The sequence below is a fragment of the Panthera onca genome, chromosome A3 (assembly GCF_046562875.1).
Source record: "Panthera onca isolate mPanOnc1 chromosome A3, mPanOnc1 haplotype 2, whole genome shotgun sequence".
Classification (NCBI taxonomy): Eukaryota; Metazoa; Chordata; class Mammalia; order Carnivora; family Felidae; genus Panthera; species Panthera onca.
In genome coordinates, this window is record NC_138341.1 from 81,015,101 (window position 1) to 81,030,701 (window position 15,601).

A 15,601-nucleotide genomic window follows, 5' to 3' on the forward strand; every position below is an offset into this window, starting at 1 on the left:
GCCTGTGCTGGGGCCTGGGGGTGGTGCAGTTCAGCACGCCCTTCCACAAGCCCTCTGTCCCTTCACAATAAAGCCTGGCCTTGCTAGACAAGGCTCAAGCAAGCCTTCTTGCTTGCTCCTCCTCCCTGACCTGGAGGCAATTTTCTATAATACTTTACAGGACTGTGCTTCCTCCAATTTCCACCTGAGAGCCCATAACAATGTGGACCCCACAGGGTGTGGGGGTGTAGGCCAAAACAGCCCAGAGCCTCAGAGCTCTCTGAAGGCCCTCTTTTACATTTGGAAGTGATTCAGTATTTTGCATCATTCTATACTATTTACAAATTCACTTAAACATTTTTTAAAGTTTTCCATCGTTTACCATCAAGTAGAATTGATGGTCCAGGCTACTGTGCCATGTATTGCCTGTGGGCTGTTTTGTGCTTCTGCCTGGCACCCTGGCTTCCCCAAAGAACCAGTGCTCAGTTAGTGGGAGCTTCGGGCTTGCAGCTCATCATTCATCCGTTTGTACAGACTGCACATCCATGTGGGTGATGGTGTAGAACGCGAGTTCTTGAGCTGTGAGTCAGGTGGACTTGAGTTCAAATCTCTCCTCACTAGCTGTATGACTTTGGGCAAGTGACTCACCCTCTCGAGTTTTGGTGCACTTTCTGTGACCTGTCACACTGGACTTTTGTGGGAATTAAATGAAATGATACCTGTAAAGCATTTAGTACTTTTTAGTACAATGCCCCATACAATACTGTTTTGTGTCCAGTATTATAGTACAAGGTGGCATCTTATGTGGACTTGTTCACTGAAGTGTTAATCAAAAATGTTAAGTGGGGAATTGCAAGCAGTGATAAAATATGAAACTCATTTCATGTAAAGCACGTCAATGTGCACTAATTTGCCTGTCTTTTGATGTAGGGTCAAGGCCCTGGCCTCGTGTCTTGTCCTTTTGACTGGAACTTCATATTCTCTCCCTTCTATAAATCAGAAGTATAATAAATAGGCTGTCCTTTTCAGTTTGGGTTCTAAAAATGGAGCAAAGATTTATAGGCATATAAGAAGCAAATAAAGTGCAGAATCCTTTGAATACTTAATTTTTTCCCAATCATGTGTGCTTGTCTTGCCTGCACTTATTTCAATACCATTGTTTTTTAGAAATTTGCCTTTCTTGCGTCAACAACAAAGCTCTTGATTTTCATACTCATGTTTCATTAATTTGTAAGTACTGCCAGAAATTATGTAAATGCAATAGCAAGTACATCCAGCCAGAATGGGATTGGGAAGAATCCCTGTGGCTCTGGACAAAGAGGACTACCACTGGTAGGAACAGAAAGGAGTAGTCTGGAGACCTCCACTCCATACCATTGTGTGACTAACACTGAACCCAGGGTGTGAGCACAAATGGAGGCCCACATGCCATACTGCTAAACGTTTAGAAGTTACAAATCAAGCTAACTCTAACATAGAACATAGTCCTTCTGTCCTGACAAACCCAAAGGACAAGTTTTAGTATCAAATCCTGGAACACTGTACCCAGAGAGGGCCAGTTTGAGGTCCCCATTCCCCATTTGCTGGTTTTATCTTCCCACCCCTGCTTCTTACATGCCAAGGCAGCCTGGCACTGATGGCGCTAAGCTCCATCTATGCTCTCTGCAATGAATCACCCCTTGGCCACCCTCAGGAGGCCTGGTCCACCCTCAAGAAGAAAACCCAAAGAAGAGGCTCCATCTGTAGACAGAAGAGTCTTAAGGGCCCTATGGACAGGTAGTGTTGGGTCCCAGGTACACTGAGCATGGTGTAGACTCAGGGTTTGCAAAATTTTCTGTAAATGGGCACATAGTAAATATTTTGGGCTTTGTGGGCCATGCAGTCTCTATCATTACTACTTACATCTGCCTTTGTGGGTGAGAACAGCCACAGCTACTATGTTGATGAAAGAATATGACTATTTTCCAATAAAACGTTACCTCTGGACACTGAAATTTGAATCTTATGTGATTTTATGTTATTCTTTTGGTTATTTTCCAACCGTTTAAAAATATGAAAACCATTCTTAGCTCATGAATTGTATGAAAACAAGTGACTTGGTCCACAGTTGTAGTTTGCAAACCATTGTTTTCAGAGAGTCTTTTAGAGAGCATTGTTTTTTAGAGAAGTGAGGTGGGGTCTCCAAGTTGACATATCCTATTGAGCCCCAGACATCTTACTTGTGGGATGCAGAGTAGGGCCCTCAAGGGCCTCCTGCTGAGGGCAGGAGCCCCTCTTATCCTGGACCCCTCTTATCCAGGTATCCAGGTGGTAATAAGCAGCCTGCCAGGTATGAGCAGTCACAGGTTAATGAGCTAAGTTGTTTAAGGGAAGCTTCCACAGTCAACAAGAGTTATTTTGATCCCAATTTGGACCAGGCCTCTTCAGTGGCATCATCTTGAACCTCACACCATCCCTCACTACTTACCTTTGCCCTCTCTGATCTGCTGTATTTTCAGTATTCGAAGCCTCTTTAGGGATGTGAAAAGTGTGGAGGGTCTCTTTCTTTCTGACAAATATAGCCACATTTCATAAACTACCTAATTTCTAAAAAAATCACTGTGGTGCCAACAGCAGAACTGGACACTCCCCCCAAGCTCCCACCCCCTCCCAGGGGACAGCTGCAACCAGTAACTATCACAAAAGCCAGACCCAGTCTTGAGGGCATTGCACACCATCCATGTATTCCCTTCTTCCTCCTCAGGCGATACAGCTGACGGGCCGTCTAAGGAAAGAGCATTACTTTTCATTTCACTTCAGTGACTGGATTTAGGCTGTTGTCTCAAACGCTCGTTGATGTGGTTGCTGGATAATCTATTTTCCGTTTGCTCACTTACAAGCAATTTCTAAGGCTCTTGTGGAAATCATTGTTAGTCATCCCTATATTTAGCCTTGAGCTGAATCAATTTGATGGCTTCAAAGCAGAGAGAGAGAGAAAGAAAGAGAGAGAGAGGGAGAAACAGAATAGAAAGTTGGGGGGGGTGTTTTGATAAGGATGCACTTTTCCATAGTTTTCTCTTTAAAACATAGCAATGCAAACTCCAGAGGTGGATATGATTTTTGATGACAGATGCAAAGAAAATTATTTAAAATCACATTTTATGTCGAACTGACCGTGCACTGATGAGCTACTTCCCCCATGATTTGACTCAAATTACCATGGGAACAGCCTGGATCTTCAGAGAGGTGCTTCAGGAAAAATGCATCTGCAGCCTGTAGCTTCTGCCCAGCCCTGCCTTCCCCTGAGGACTGAGCCCATTTGCATAGTTATTCATCCAGGATCTTCCCTGGCCCTCAAGACCAGCCTTTTATTTCTAAGGGTCAGGACACTTTGGGGGCCCTTGGATAGTTTGTAAGGGAGGGTCATTTGGTGCAGGATCCTTAGGTCAGCAACTGCAGCACCAGCTGAGCTCATAGTAGAAGATATCATCTGATTCTAGTCCTTCTCTTCCTTTCTCACCTAAGAGTTCAGAACCCCACCTGGCAAATATGTTCAAAATGCACACAACCCCACAAAAATAGGAGCCCTTCCTCCTGCTCCACACTCCACCCTTAGGTGTCCTCCCTTCCTCCCCACAGCACTTAACACCAGAGCAGTGCCCTTCAGGAAGTTCCCAAAAGGCCAGAGGGACTCGATCCTGTGCCCCTGAATTTCCCCATAACAAGGAGCCCCTCTCAGGCCACTTGCCACACCCAGTCCTTCCATTGTGTTCTATATTAAGGATTTGAGCAGTTGTAAGTTTGGCCAAGGAGTTTAAATTCTCAGGGCCAGGCCTCACCCTCAGACCAAATAGAATGGGCCCTTGAACAACCTGGGGGTTAGGGGCATTGACACCCCTCCCCTCATGCATGCATTCAAAAATCTGTGTATAACTTTTGACTCCCCTAAAACTTAACTACTAATAGCCTATTGTTCACTGGAAGCCTTACTGATACCATAAAGTCAGTGAACACATATGTTGTGTAATATGTATTATATAATGTATTCTTATAATAAAGGAAGCTAGAATAAAGAAAATGTTATTCAAGAAGTCATAAGGAAGAGAAAATACACATATAATACTGTACTGTATCCAAAAAATCTGCATATAAGTGGACCCCATGCTCTTCAAACCCATGTTGTTCAAGTATCAACTGTAAAGCAGTATGTCTAGGGGCAGGGATTGGACTGCAGACATTTGTAAAGGCCCTGGAAGTTTTGCATGTGTAGATAAGGATGACAGCTATTATGTTAGATGCAAAGATGAATGACTTTGTACTTCAAATTCCCACCCCCCAGACACACCCTCTTCCAAACCTGTGATTTTTTTGGCTTTGCTCCCTATCTCAGCAAACAGCATTTACACCATGTAAACAAGGCACTTCTATGAGACCTTCTTGTTTCCACCTCACATCCCTCTCTAAGCTGTGAAGCCCAGAGGGCAAAGACCATGTTTATTTTGTTCACCCAGCACAAACCCACCACTTGATTATTATTTTGTAGGTGCAAATCAGTGAATGAGAGACACAGTTCTCACCAAAGAAATAACATCTAGTAACCTTGAAGACTTTCATCTTGGCCAGAGTCAGATGTAGGATTTCTAGATTCCCCAATCAGGCAGGCCAGTTGGTTGGAACAGTACCTTCTTCCTCCCTTGAAAGGCTGATGTTTGCATGAGGCAGCTGAGCAGAGCCCTATTCACTGGGGTGCCAAGCCTTTTTATTTATTTATTTATTTATTTTTTATTTAACGTTTTTTATTTATTTTTGAGACAGAGAGAGACAGACCATGAACAGGGGAGGGGCAGAGAGAGAGGGAGACACAGAATCGGAAGCAGGCTCCAGGCTCTGAGCCATCAGCCCAGAGCCTGACGCGGGGCTCGAACTCACGGACCGCGAGATTGTGACCTGAGCCGAAGTCGGACGTCTAACCGACTGAGCCACCCAGGCGCCCTGGGTGCCAAGCCTTTGACTGGAGTTTGTGATCACCACTGGTTGTTTCTTGGCTTGACACCCACTGGAAGTCCTTGAGGGGACCATATTCAGGATTCTCAGAGTTTCTTGCAGTCCTGCAGCTTCAGAGCCACTGGGCATTTCCTCTCTCACCTACTCTGTCTCTACTGTGTTACCTATGATGTCCTCTCTATCAGGTCCCTCAAAGGCAGTAGTTCTTGGCTCTGGCCACCTATTGGAATCACCTGGGAAGCTGTGAAATGTCTCAATGCCCAGCATACTATAGACTGTTTACATCAGAGTGTCTGGGGTAGTGCTCAGGCTTCTAGCTATTAAAGCTCCCCCAGGTGGTTTCATAGCAGCCAAGGCTGAACCTCAGTAGGCTTTCAGCTCTCAAACATGGGCATTTTAAAAGCTTCTCAAAGTGACTTAATAGCTAGCTGAAGTTGTGAGACTGGCCACAAAGTAAGGGTCCCTATGTCCTACTGGTCTCTAAGTAACAATAACAACAAACATTTATTAAGCATTTACTATGTGCCTTTCACTGTTCACGTGTGTTAACCCATTTAATTTTTACCACACCTGAGTGAGGTAATAATTATAATAATAGCTAATGCTTAATTAGCACTGGGTATGCTGTAGGCACTGTGCTAAGCATTTTATCTGCATTGATTTATTTATAGAAGAGGCAAGCTCTGAGGCACAGAGAGGTTAAGTAATTTGCCTGGGGTCAAGGAAGGTGAAGGGTTTGGACATTCACCCAGATAACCCTGCTCCAGAGCCTGAGGGCTTTGTCTACAACAGCCTGGGTAAAATATGAGTGACCTAGAGTATGTGAGGGACTAAGAGAAAGGTCCTCAGTGCTGATGGTGAGATCTAACAGTGTGCTGCATAATTCACTTCCTCAGAGGAGGAGCTTGATCTGGAGTCAGAGCCTCTGGGTCAGCAGTTGAACAAGGGTTTCATAGCATATCCTGGAAAGGGGAGAAGTTCTGGAGCTGTAGTTCTACTACAGGAGTAGGCATGGAGGAAATACAGTCTGCTTTCTGTTCTTCCCACCTGATAACTTGGAAAGCTCAAGGATTTAGGGCAGAGAAAGAGCTGTTTGGTTGAAAACCCCATCTTTCTTGCCTCCTGGGTAGAGTGATTGCTGAGGCCAGTACCATGCATCTCTCCCTTCAGGGGACACCGAGGGACAGATAGCTGTGAGTATTTGGCTGAGCACCAAATGTGTTTCTGCCTTCCTAGCATCTATTCCCCTTGAATTGAAAATAACCCCCCAGCTTTACTTCGAAGACACACCCCTTCCCTATTCAGGCCATGTGGCTCACATGTGTTACCCACCCTCCTTCCTGACCCCCTGGAAGCAAGAACTTGACCTAGACATGGCCATGAGATTTGTCCAGAGGTGAGTATTGTATCTGAGCCAGGCCAGTGAGATTCAGTTCTGGACCTTTGGTGGATTGACTAAAAACAGAAGTGTTCTTCCTGCTGAGATAGCTGAGAATATCAGGCAGAAATTTGGAATGCTGGCAGCCATCTTGACTCCACAAGGTGAGGGCCAGATTGTTTGCTCATGAGACAGAGCCGGGACTGAGTCCTAAGAACAGTGTGTCTGGATCCAGCTGTGTGTGAATCTACCATGTGTCATTCAGTGGTGGAAATCAAAAAGTCACTTCCTTGCTAAGCCAGTCTTACTTGGGTTCCTGACACATAGAACTGAAAAGATTCTATATTCATCCCAGCATTGCTTTATATTAGCTAATTCTCTGGACCTCAGTTTTCTCATCCATCAAATGAGGACTGTCTACCTCACATGGCCACTGAACATAAGATGACTTACGTAACGTGTGGGCAAAGGGTAGGTCCACAGTAAATGTTAGCTCCTTTCCCCTGGTTCCAAATATAAAACTAAAATCTGTATCTAAGATATGATGAGAATTAAGACATAAAGTATAACCAAGTGAACCTTGCCTCAGGAAATAAAATATAAGTTGGCCCAAAAGGTTCGATCAGTAAGAATCAGAAAAAATCAAACCCCAGTTAGAAAATTAGCAAATGTATTTGTGTTGTAAAGAAATTCCCACAACTTAAAATCATAGGTAGAATGCACTGATCTTGTCAGTTACCCAGTATTTTGAACAGAGATGCCAGTGAACTTCACCTACAGGGTGAGGAATTGGGGCTGAGAGGTGGAGGGGAGAGGGGTGTTTTCATTTCAGTCCTTTTCCCGCAGGCTCTTTATTTGCTAGTGTTGCTGTTGTCTTGTTGCTATTGTTCCTATTATAGTCATGTTTCTTTCATTCAAAAGTACATATCGATCTCTCTGGAAATTTATACAGATATCAAGAACAAAATTGGTGAACTCTAGTTGAAAAAATATCAATTTTAAAGGCAGCATTTTGAATTCATGAAAACTTTTGAACTGGGCTTAGCTAGAGATTTGAGGTTTCAGTCATTAATGGAGTGGAGGCTCAAAATATCATTTGCCTCTCCTCAGAGTCACAGAGCTAGTATGTGGTGTGGGAGAATTTAAGTCCAGTCATGTGGAGCCTGAATCCAGCTGGGTCTTCTGAAGAATGCCCTGAGAAGGTACTGGTTCTGTGCGGAAGACCCTGAGGCAGCTGGTGCTGGAGCCAGTCCAAGGCCAGGTCCTGTGATGGCAGAGTGTGGTATTCTCTATTAAAAGAGCATTGTCTCCCAGGCCTGAGGGGCTATGAGTCTGGACATGCTGCTGGAATGTGCAGTCCTTCTTAGGACAGGTCTTCTTTTATTGGGAAGGGGAGGGCCTGAGTTAATAGCCAAGGAGGTACAGGAGGCTGTATAATGTCATGGTCTAGCTCTTGGGCTCTGGTTTCAGACTGGTTGAATTTACATCCTCCTTGCACTTCTCCTTTCCAGCTATGTGATTTTAAACAAATTACTGGGTCTTTCTGTGCCTCACATTGAGACAGGGAAACTGAATGACTCCATAAAGATCTGCTTTTTGCTCCCTTTCCTGTTTTTGTCTTTGCTAGGACCTGTATCCTCACTTTACACATACCTTGTAATGCAAATGGAGTATGTCCTCCTTGTAAGGGACAGGAATTAATGATTTCTCTAGAATAGATAACATCTAAGGAAGGACCAGGTGAGATGACCATCATATGCGTATTCCACACCACGGATGCTAGACATCTCAACACCAGGCCCCCTGGCTCTAAGGAATAACACCTGGGCCCTTGTCTGTGTTCTAACCTGGATGCCTGAGGGGACACATATACCATATCACTATCCTCAATAAAAACCCCAGACTCCAAAACAAAGACAAGACTCGTGCTTCTTTCCTTTCTGAGTCTCCCAGACACTCCATCTGTATCTGCTCTCTATAGATCTTCAGTAAACTCTTACCTCACCTCCTGCTGGCTCATGTTTGATTTCCATCCTACATGAAGCCAAGGACCCTCTTGGCTGGTCCTGGGGGACCCCCTTTGGCTCTCCCAGACCCAGCCTGCTGGCATCAACAGCAACTTGTGACATGCAGATAGTACAGTGTTTGGCATATAGTATGTGCCCAGTGAAAGTAAGCTCGTCTGATTAGCTGAAGTCAATTCAGCAATCATGTATTGTGCACCTACTATGTGTCATGAGCTGTGTCAGAGCACAGGAGATTCAGAAAGGGTCAGGACAGACATGATCTATGCTCTCATGGAAAGCAGCTAGAAAGGCAGGTGGGAAACACTGACATTCAGTAAGTGAGATACAAGTATGGTGAGTGTGATGAGAGGGAAAATGTTGGATACCGTGCGACCCCCTTTCCAGGCTGGAACCCAGCACAGGCCTCCCTGAGACACAGATGTTTGAGGGGAGGTGGGAAAGACAAGTCTGGGTCCTTGGAGGGGTGGGGACTGGAAGCACACAGCACCACACAGGCAGAACCAGGCACTGGGTGTATATTCACAGAGAGGAAGGAGGACGGTGGTCCTCAGCAGTTCTGGGCCCAGCTGGGGTCTCTTGTCTTCAGAGAAGTACAGAGCTCACACAGAGCAGTCTCAACAGCCCCACCAGTGAGGTTTACATTCCACTCCTGGCAAAGCTTTCAAGTGTCTGAGTTTTCTGTCGCCAACAAAGCAAAGGATTTTTATTTATTACGGATAAATGATGTTCCATGTGATGTAGCAGGCCCAGTTGGCACTTTCCTAAGTGGGCTGTGTAGGTCAGGACTTCCCTCATTTGCGCATTCCTTGCAGGCAGGTTGTCTGCATTTTCATCTTTGAAAAGCATCTTCAGAGACCTTCCTGTCTAAGAGGAGAGGCTTGTAGGCATCCATTCAAGAAGCTCTCAGGGGGCATTCTAAGGTGTGTGTGTGTGTGTGTGTGTGTGTGTGTGTGTGTGTGTGAGAGAGAGAGAGAGAGAGAGAGAGAGAGAGAGAGAGAGAGAGAAAGAGAGAGAAACCACAGCAAATGCCATGGGTCCTCATGCTTGGTCATGGGCCTGACCTACTTAAATTATTGGAGGGTCTACAACCAGAGGGGACTCCAGTGGCAAGTGGCTCTTAAATGGTCGTTGCAGCTGAACATCAAAGAAACCCATGGATCTGGCAGGGCATACCTCCTGTAGTTATTCACAAGACACCCAGTTGAATTCAGCCCATCTCCTCCCTAGGCCTGGCTCTGAGGTTGCCTAATGACTCAAGACTGCAGTCTGATGAAGGAGAAGGAAACCCCAAAGACCAAGGCTTTGAGAGGGATCCCAGAATTAATGAGAGGACTCCTTTGGACTTTTCCTCCCTGTACTTTAGTTTCCTCATCTGTAAAAAAAAAAAAAAAAAAAAAGACTAATAGTGCCTCTTGCAAAGAGTCGCTTTGTAGATGAAATGAGTTAACTCATGTGAAGTGCTTAGAAGAGAGCCAGGCAGATAGTAAGGGCCTGATAAATGCTATTATTATTGCTGCTGTTTTTAATGGTATTATGGTTTTGCTGTGGTTGTTGCTGCCAACCTTCACTTTTTCCTCTCCTTTCCATTAACTTCCTTAGGCTGAAGCCTGTGGGGGATAATCAGCGGCCTTCATCTGAGCAGGTCCAGCCCTAGTAGCCCTGGGTAGGAAAAATCCTATAGATTCAGCCTTCTCTGAGTCTGTAATGACAACCGTGTAGCCTGTTTCTCCTAACCCAGAACAGAAACCAGGACACTTGCAACAACCCAGAGCTCAGAGGCCCTGTTGGCTCTTGGTGGGGACCATCCCCAGAGCAACAGAGCCATGGAAGCCATGAGAGGAGGTTCCTTAATGTTGGAGGAAATAGGGAATGAACTGAATTTATACTTGAGCTTTCTACATTTCTGACAGCAAATTTTGTCTTGATTTATATACTGTGCTGCCCTTAGCATCAGATTTAGCTCTCCTACCTGACCTAGAATATTTGTGATTTACAAATTGGAAAATAAATAGGTTTGTATCCTGAGATAGTCTTACAAGCACTCCAATAAATTTTTCATCACTGGCTCTCAGCTTTTAGCCACTTCCCTTGCATTTGGCTGCTCTGTGAGTTATAGGTGAGTAAATCCTATTTTATAGAGCTCTGTTCCTGCAGATACATTCTACTCATTTGTCTCTCCTGAAGATATGGGCTTGTGCATTTTCTTAGAATTAGCAGAGGAGTGTGTGGTCTGCTCATCTGATCAGACCTTCTTGCTAGAAGCCCTCCTTCTCCAGAATGCTGAGTGCCTTCCTCCCATGCCCTGCCCCATTGGTCTGCATCTCATCCCCTACAAGCCCCTTCCAGCTTGTCTTTCATCCTCTGACAGCTGATTACCATGCCTACTCTGCAGCATTTCCTGGGAGTGAATTCCAGCCTGAAGGGGCTTTGCCTCCACCTTTGAGATCAGCAGGTTCAGTGGGTGGTCACCTGGGTGCACATACAACTCCTTCCCCTAAATAATTCCCAAGATCTGAGCTTTCCAACATTTGTAACTTTAAATTTCAATCTAACCAGGGTGAGGGGAGGCCTCAGAAGATGACTTTGAAATGCACATCTCGCTCCTGCCAAGGGTCTCCCTTAGCCCATTGCCACTGGTTGCATTATCAGGGAGGTTGGTGGGCCATGGGCTCAGAATAGGAAAACAAAATTACTGGCTATACTGGATTGAATAATGTCCCTTAAGAATTCTTGTCCTTCCCAGATCCTCATTGCTGATGATGTCATAGTTGATATAATTAGTTAAGATGAGGTCATACTGGAGTAGGATGGGCCCTTAATGCAATTTGACTGGTGTCCTTATAAGAAAAGGAGGGAGACACAGAGACAGACACACACAGAGAGTAGATGATGTGAGGGCTTATGAAGAAAATGCCATGTGGCTATGGAGGCAGGGATTGGAGTGATAAAGATGGAAAGCCAAGGAGCACTAGGGATTGCCTGCAACCACCAGATACTGGCAGAGAGGCACAGAGCAGATATTCCTTTTAGACCACAAGAAAGAGCTGGCCAGTGGACACCTTTATTGTGGCCCTGTGGCCACCTGAACTGTGAGAGAATAGATTTCTATAGGCTTAAGTGACCAGATTGTGGCACTTTGTTATGACAACCCTAGGAAATTAATACACTGGCACTTTTGGATGATTGGGGAGATGGGCATGAGCCAGGGTGGCTGAGATCTTTCATTGCAGACCTGAATGCAAAAACTTTTTTTTTTTTTTTGCATCAGGCATGATGTCTCCTGTAGATAAGTAATTCTAGCTATGAAAAACAGCTGTTCAACCTAGACCCTCCCCACCCCCCTGCAAAAAAAAAGAGAACTGAATTTTATTTAGGGCCCCATACACATTTCCTGTGCAAGTGTGTCTAAGTGAAGTTTGGGGGTAGGATGTTTGGAATAGAGGAACGGTGGGTACATTTAGGAATGCACGTCCAAAAAAAAAAAAAACAAAAACAAAAACAAACAAACAAAAAAAAGGAATGCACGTCCAAAACCCTTTAACATTAACATCTGTTAGGATCATCCTTACCCTAAGTCACAGCCATGTATGTGTTTCTGCTTCTCCTAGTTACAACATATGAAGATAGAGGGGAACGTGAGATTACTTCAATATAACTGTATTTATTGGAGGGAGTCTTAGAAAGAGGAGGCCATTAAATATTTACTTTAGGTGATTGGGCCAGACCTTCACGGGTCCAAGAACTTGGCCCTCATGCACTGAATGGAACTCAAGCAGAATATATCAACTTTCTGATTGGAGGACAAAAGCCACACAATCCAAACACCGTCTGGTTCACTTCCTCTGTGAAGTTCCAATAAAATGAAGTGATTCCCCCCTCCCAAGATTAGAAGGCTGTTGTGTTCATCTCTTGAAGCTTACCAAAGAAGATTAGAAGGGGGTTGGGTGGTGATATGTGGAGCCAGGGTCACCAACCTGGCAGGGTAAGATGAGAGTTGCTTCTAGAACTGCCATCAAAATGCCCACCTCTGCATGTAATCACTTTGACACCTCAGTGCTCTTTAGCTGTTCCATCTTCTACCAGAGTCTCAAAAATGTACAATAATTCTTAAGTGTTACATTGCCGTAAATGGTTTCAAAATCCTCTGAAAGCACAAACCTCTTCCTAGATACCAAAATTACTATGCAGGGAGGTGCATTTGTACCATACTTCGTAATAGAGTGTGTTCACATGCATTCTCATGTAAGATAGACAGGGAAGGAATTACTATTTTTTTTTAATCTTATTTATTCAATTTGTGTTACTTTAAATTCATCTCCTATGAAATGTACAGATCTGAAGCGCACAGTTAGATGACTTGAAGCATATAATTCTGTAACTACACTCCTAAGTAACGTTGGGTTTGTCTTTGTAGTCAAGCATGCATTTCCCCACCCACAAGGAACAGCACCATTTACCCCTGCACTTTAGTTTTGCTCGTTTAAGAACTTCATATAAATGTAATCGTACAAGATGTACTCTTTTGTGCTTGGCTTCTTTTGTTTGGCATAATGTTTTTGAAATTCATGCTTGTTGCTAAGTGTACTAGTTTTTCTTTTTATGCTGAGTTGTGTTCTTTGTATGGATATTCTATAATTTGTTTACCCATTAGATGGATATCTCAATTGTTTCTAGTTTTTGACTATAATGAATAAAACTACTATGAACATTCTGTGCAGGTATTTTTTGTGGACCTATGTTTTTTATTTCTCTTGACATAATACCTAGGAATGAAATATGCTGGGTTATAAGAGAAACACATGTTTAATTTTTATAAGAAACTGACAAAGAATTTTCCAAAGGGGCTTTATTATTTTACACTTCTACCAGTTACGAATGAAAGTTCCGGTTGCTCCACATTCTACCATATTTGCTCCATATTTTCACTATATTCTCTCTAAATATTTATTATTGTCAGACTTTTAACATTATAGTCATTGTAGTGAGTAGTAGTGGTATCTCACTATGGCTTAATTTGCATTTCTGTGATTACTTATGATGTTGAACAGTTTTTCATGTGCTTGTTGACCATTTGTATATCTTTCTTCGTAAAGTATTCAGTCTTTTGCTTGTTTTTTTTTTAACTGAGTTCATTTTTAAAAAAATGCTGAGTCATAAGAAAATTTTAATATGTATATATAATATATACACAGCACTTTTGTCAGATATAAGTATTGGGAATATTTTCTCTAATCTATGGTACTTTTGGAGAAGTTTTTGATTTTGATGAAATTCAATTTAAAAATATTTTTGTCTACTCCCATGGTCATGATGATGCTCTTCCATGTTTTATTCTGGAAGTTTTAGATCTGCAGTCCATTTTGAATTGATTTTTGCATACGATAGGGGTAGGAATGAAGGTTATTTTTTTCTGTGTGAATATTCAATTTTAGCACCATTAATTAAAAAAAATTCCTTTACTCATTGAGTTGCTTTAGTTCTTTTGTTACAAATCAGTTAACTAAATATGTGTCTGTCAATATCTGGATTATATTCTGTCTCATTCACATGTTTGCCAATTTGTATGTAAATATCATACCGTTATGATTCTATAGCTTTACAGTATGTACTGAAATCAGGTAATGCACATCATGCATCTTGTTCTTTCTAAAAATTGCTTTGACTATTTTAGGCCCTTCTTATTTCCGTATAAATTATAGAATTAGTTTATCAGTTTCTACATCCCCCCACCTCAAAAGCTTGCTGGATTAGGAAGAATTGACATCTCAATATTTTTGAGTCTTCCTATCCATGAGCATGTTATTTTACCCCACTATTTAGGTCCACTTTAATTTGTCTCAGTAATGTTTGAAGATTTCATTGTAGAGGTCTTGTGCATATTTTGTTCAATTTATGTTGAAGCACTTTTATTTCTTATGCTATTGTTAAATGAATTTATTTAAATTTCATTTTCCAATTGTTTGTTAGTACATAAAAATAAATATAGTTTTTTATATATTGACTGTTTATCCTGTGATCTCACTAAAAACACTTATTCTGATAGCTTTTCTGAATATTTCTTTGTATTTTCCATGTACATAATCATGCTATCCACAAAATAAAGACGGTTCAAACTTAAGTTCTTCTCTTTCCATTTTTGTCTTTTTTTGTTTGTTTGCTTCATTCTGTTAGCTAAAAGATCCTTTCCAATGCAAGTTTGAATAGAAACAGGGAGAGCACATATTTTTTCTTGTTCCCGGTTTTAGAGAAAGTGTTTAATCTTTCACCATTAAGTATGATGTTAACCAGAGGTTTCCCACAGATGCTTTTTATCAGGCTAAGAAGTTCCCTTCTATTCCTAATTGCTTCTATTCCTATTTGCTCAAAGTTTTCTTTTTTTTTTTTTTATCATTAATGGATGTTGAATATTGTCAAGTGCTTTTTCTGCATTTATTCAGTGAGTTTGTTTTTCTGTTAATGTGTTAATGTGTTGAAGTACGTTCAAATTAACCTTGAATTTCTCAGATAAAACCCACTTGGTCATGATGTATTATCATTTTGTGTATTGCTGAATTCTATTTGCTCATATTTTCTTAGGGATTTTTGTTTCTATGTGTACAAATAACATTCTCTGGGAATTTCCTTTTATGTAGCATATTTGTCAGGCTTTAGTATCTACATAATTTGAGCTAGGAAGTGTTTACTCCTTTATTTTATGGAATAAAAAATTTGTGTAAGAATGGTATTATTGTATCCTCAGATGTTTCATATAGTTTACCAGTGTTCTTTGAAGGAAAGTTTTTAGTTATAAGTTTAATTTTTTTAGCAAATAAGGGAAAATTTAGATTTTTCTATTTCTTCTTCGTTCAGTTTAATATATCTTTCAAGGAATTTATTAATTTTATATAAGCTGTTGAATTTATTGGTATAAAATTTTCATGATATTCCTATATTAGAATGTTTTTACTATCTGTAATGTTTGTAGTGACAGTTTCACTTATATTTCTGAGATTTGCAATTTCTCCCTCTCTATTAGTATGGTAGTAGAGTTATCAATTTTATCAATATTTTTAAAAAAAATAATGTTTGGTTTCATTGATTTCCTCTATTGTTTGTTTTCTCTTTCATTATTTTCCTCTATCTTTCTTATCTTTTTCTTTCTACTTTGTCTCTGTCAGTTTGTTTTTTCCCCTCTTAACTCCTTAGGGTAGTATCTTACATCATTAGTTTTAAATCTTGTTTTCTTATATAATCA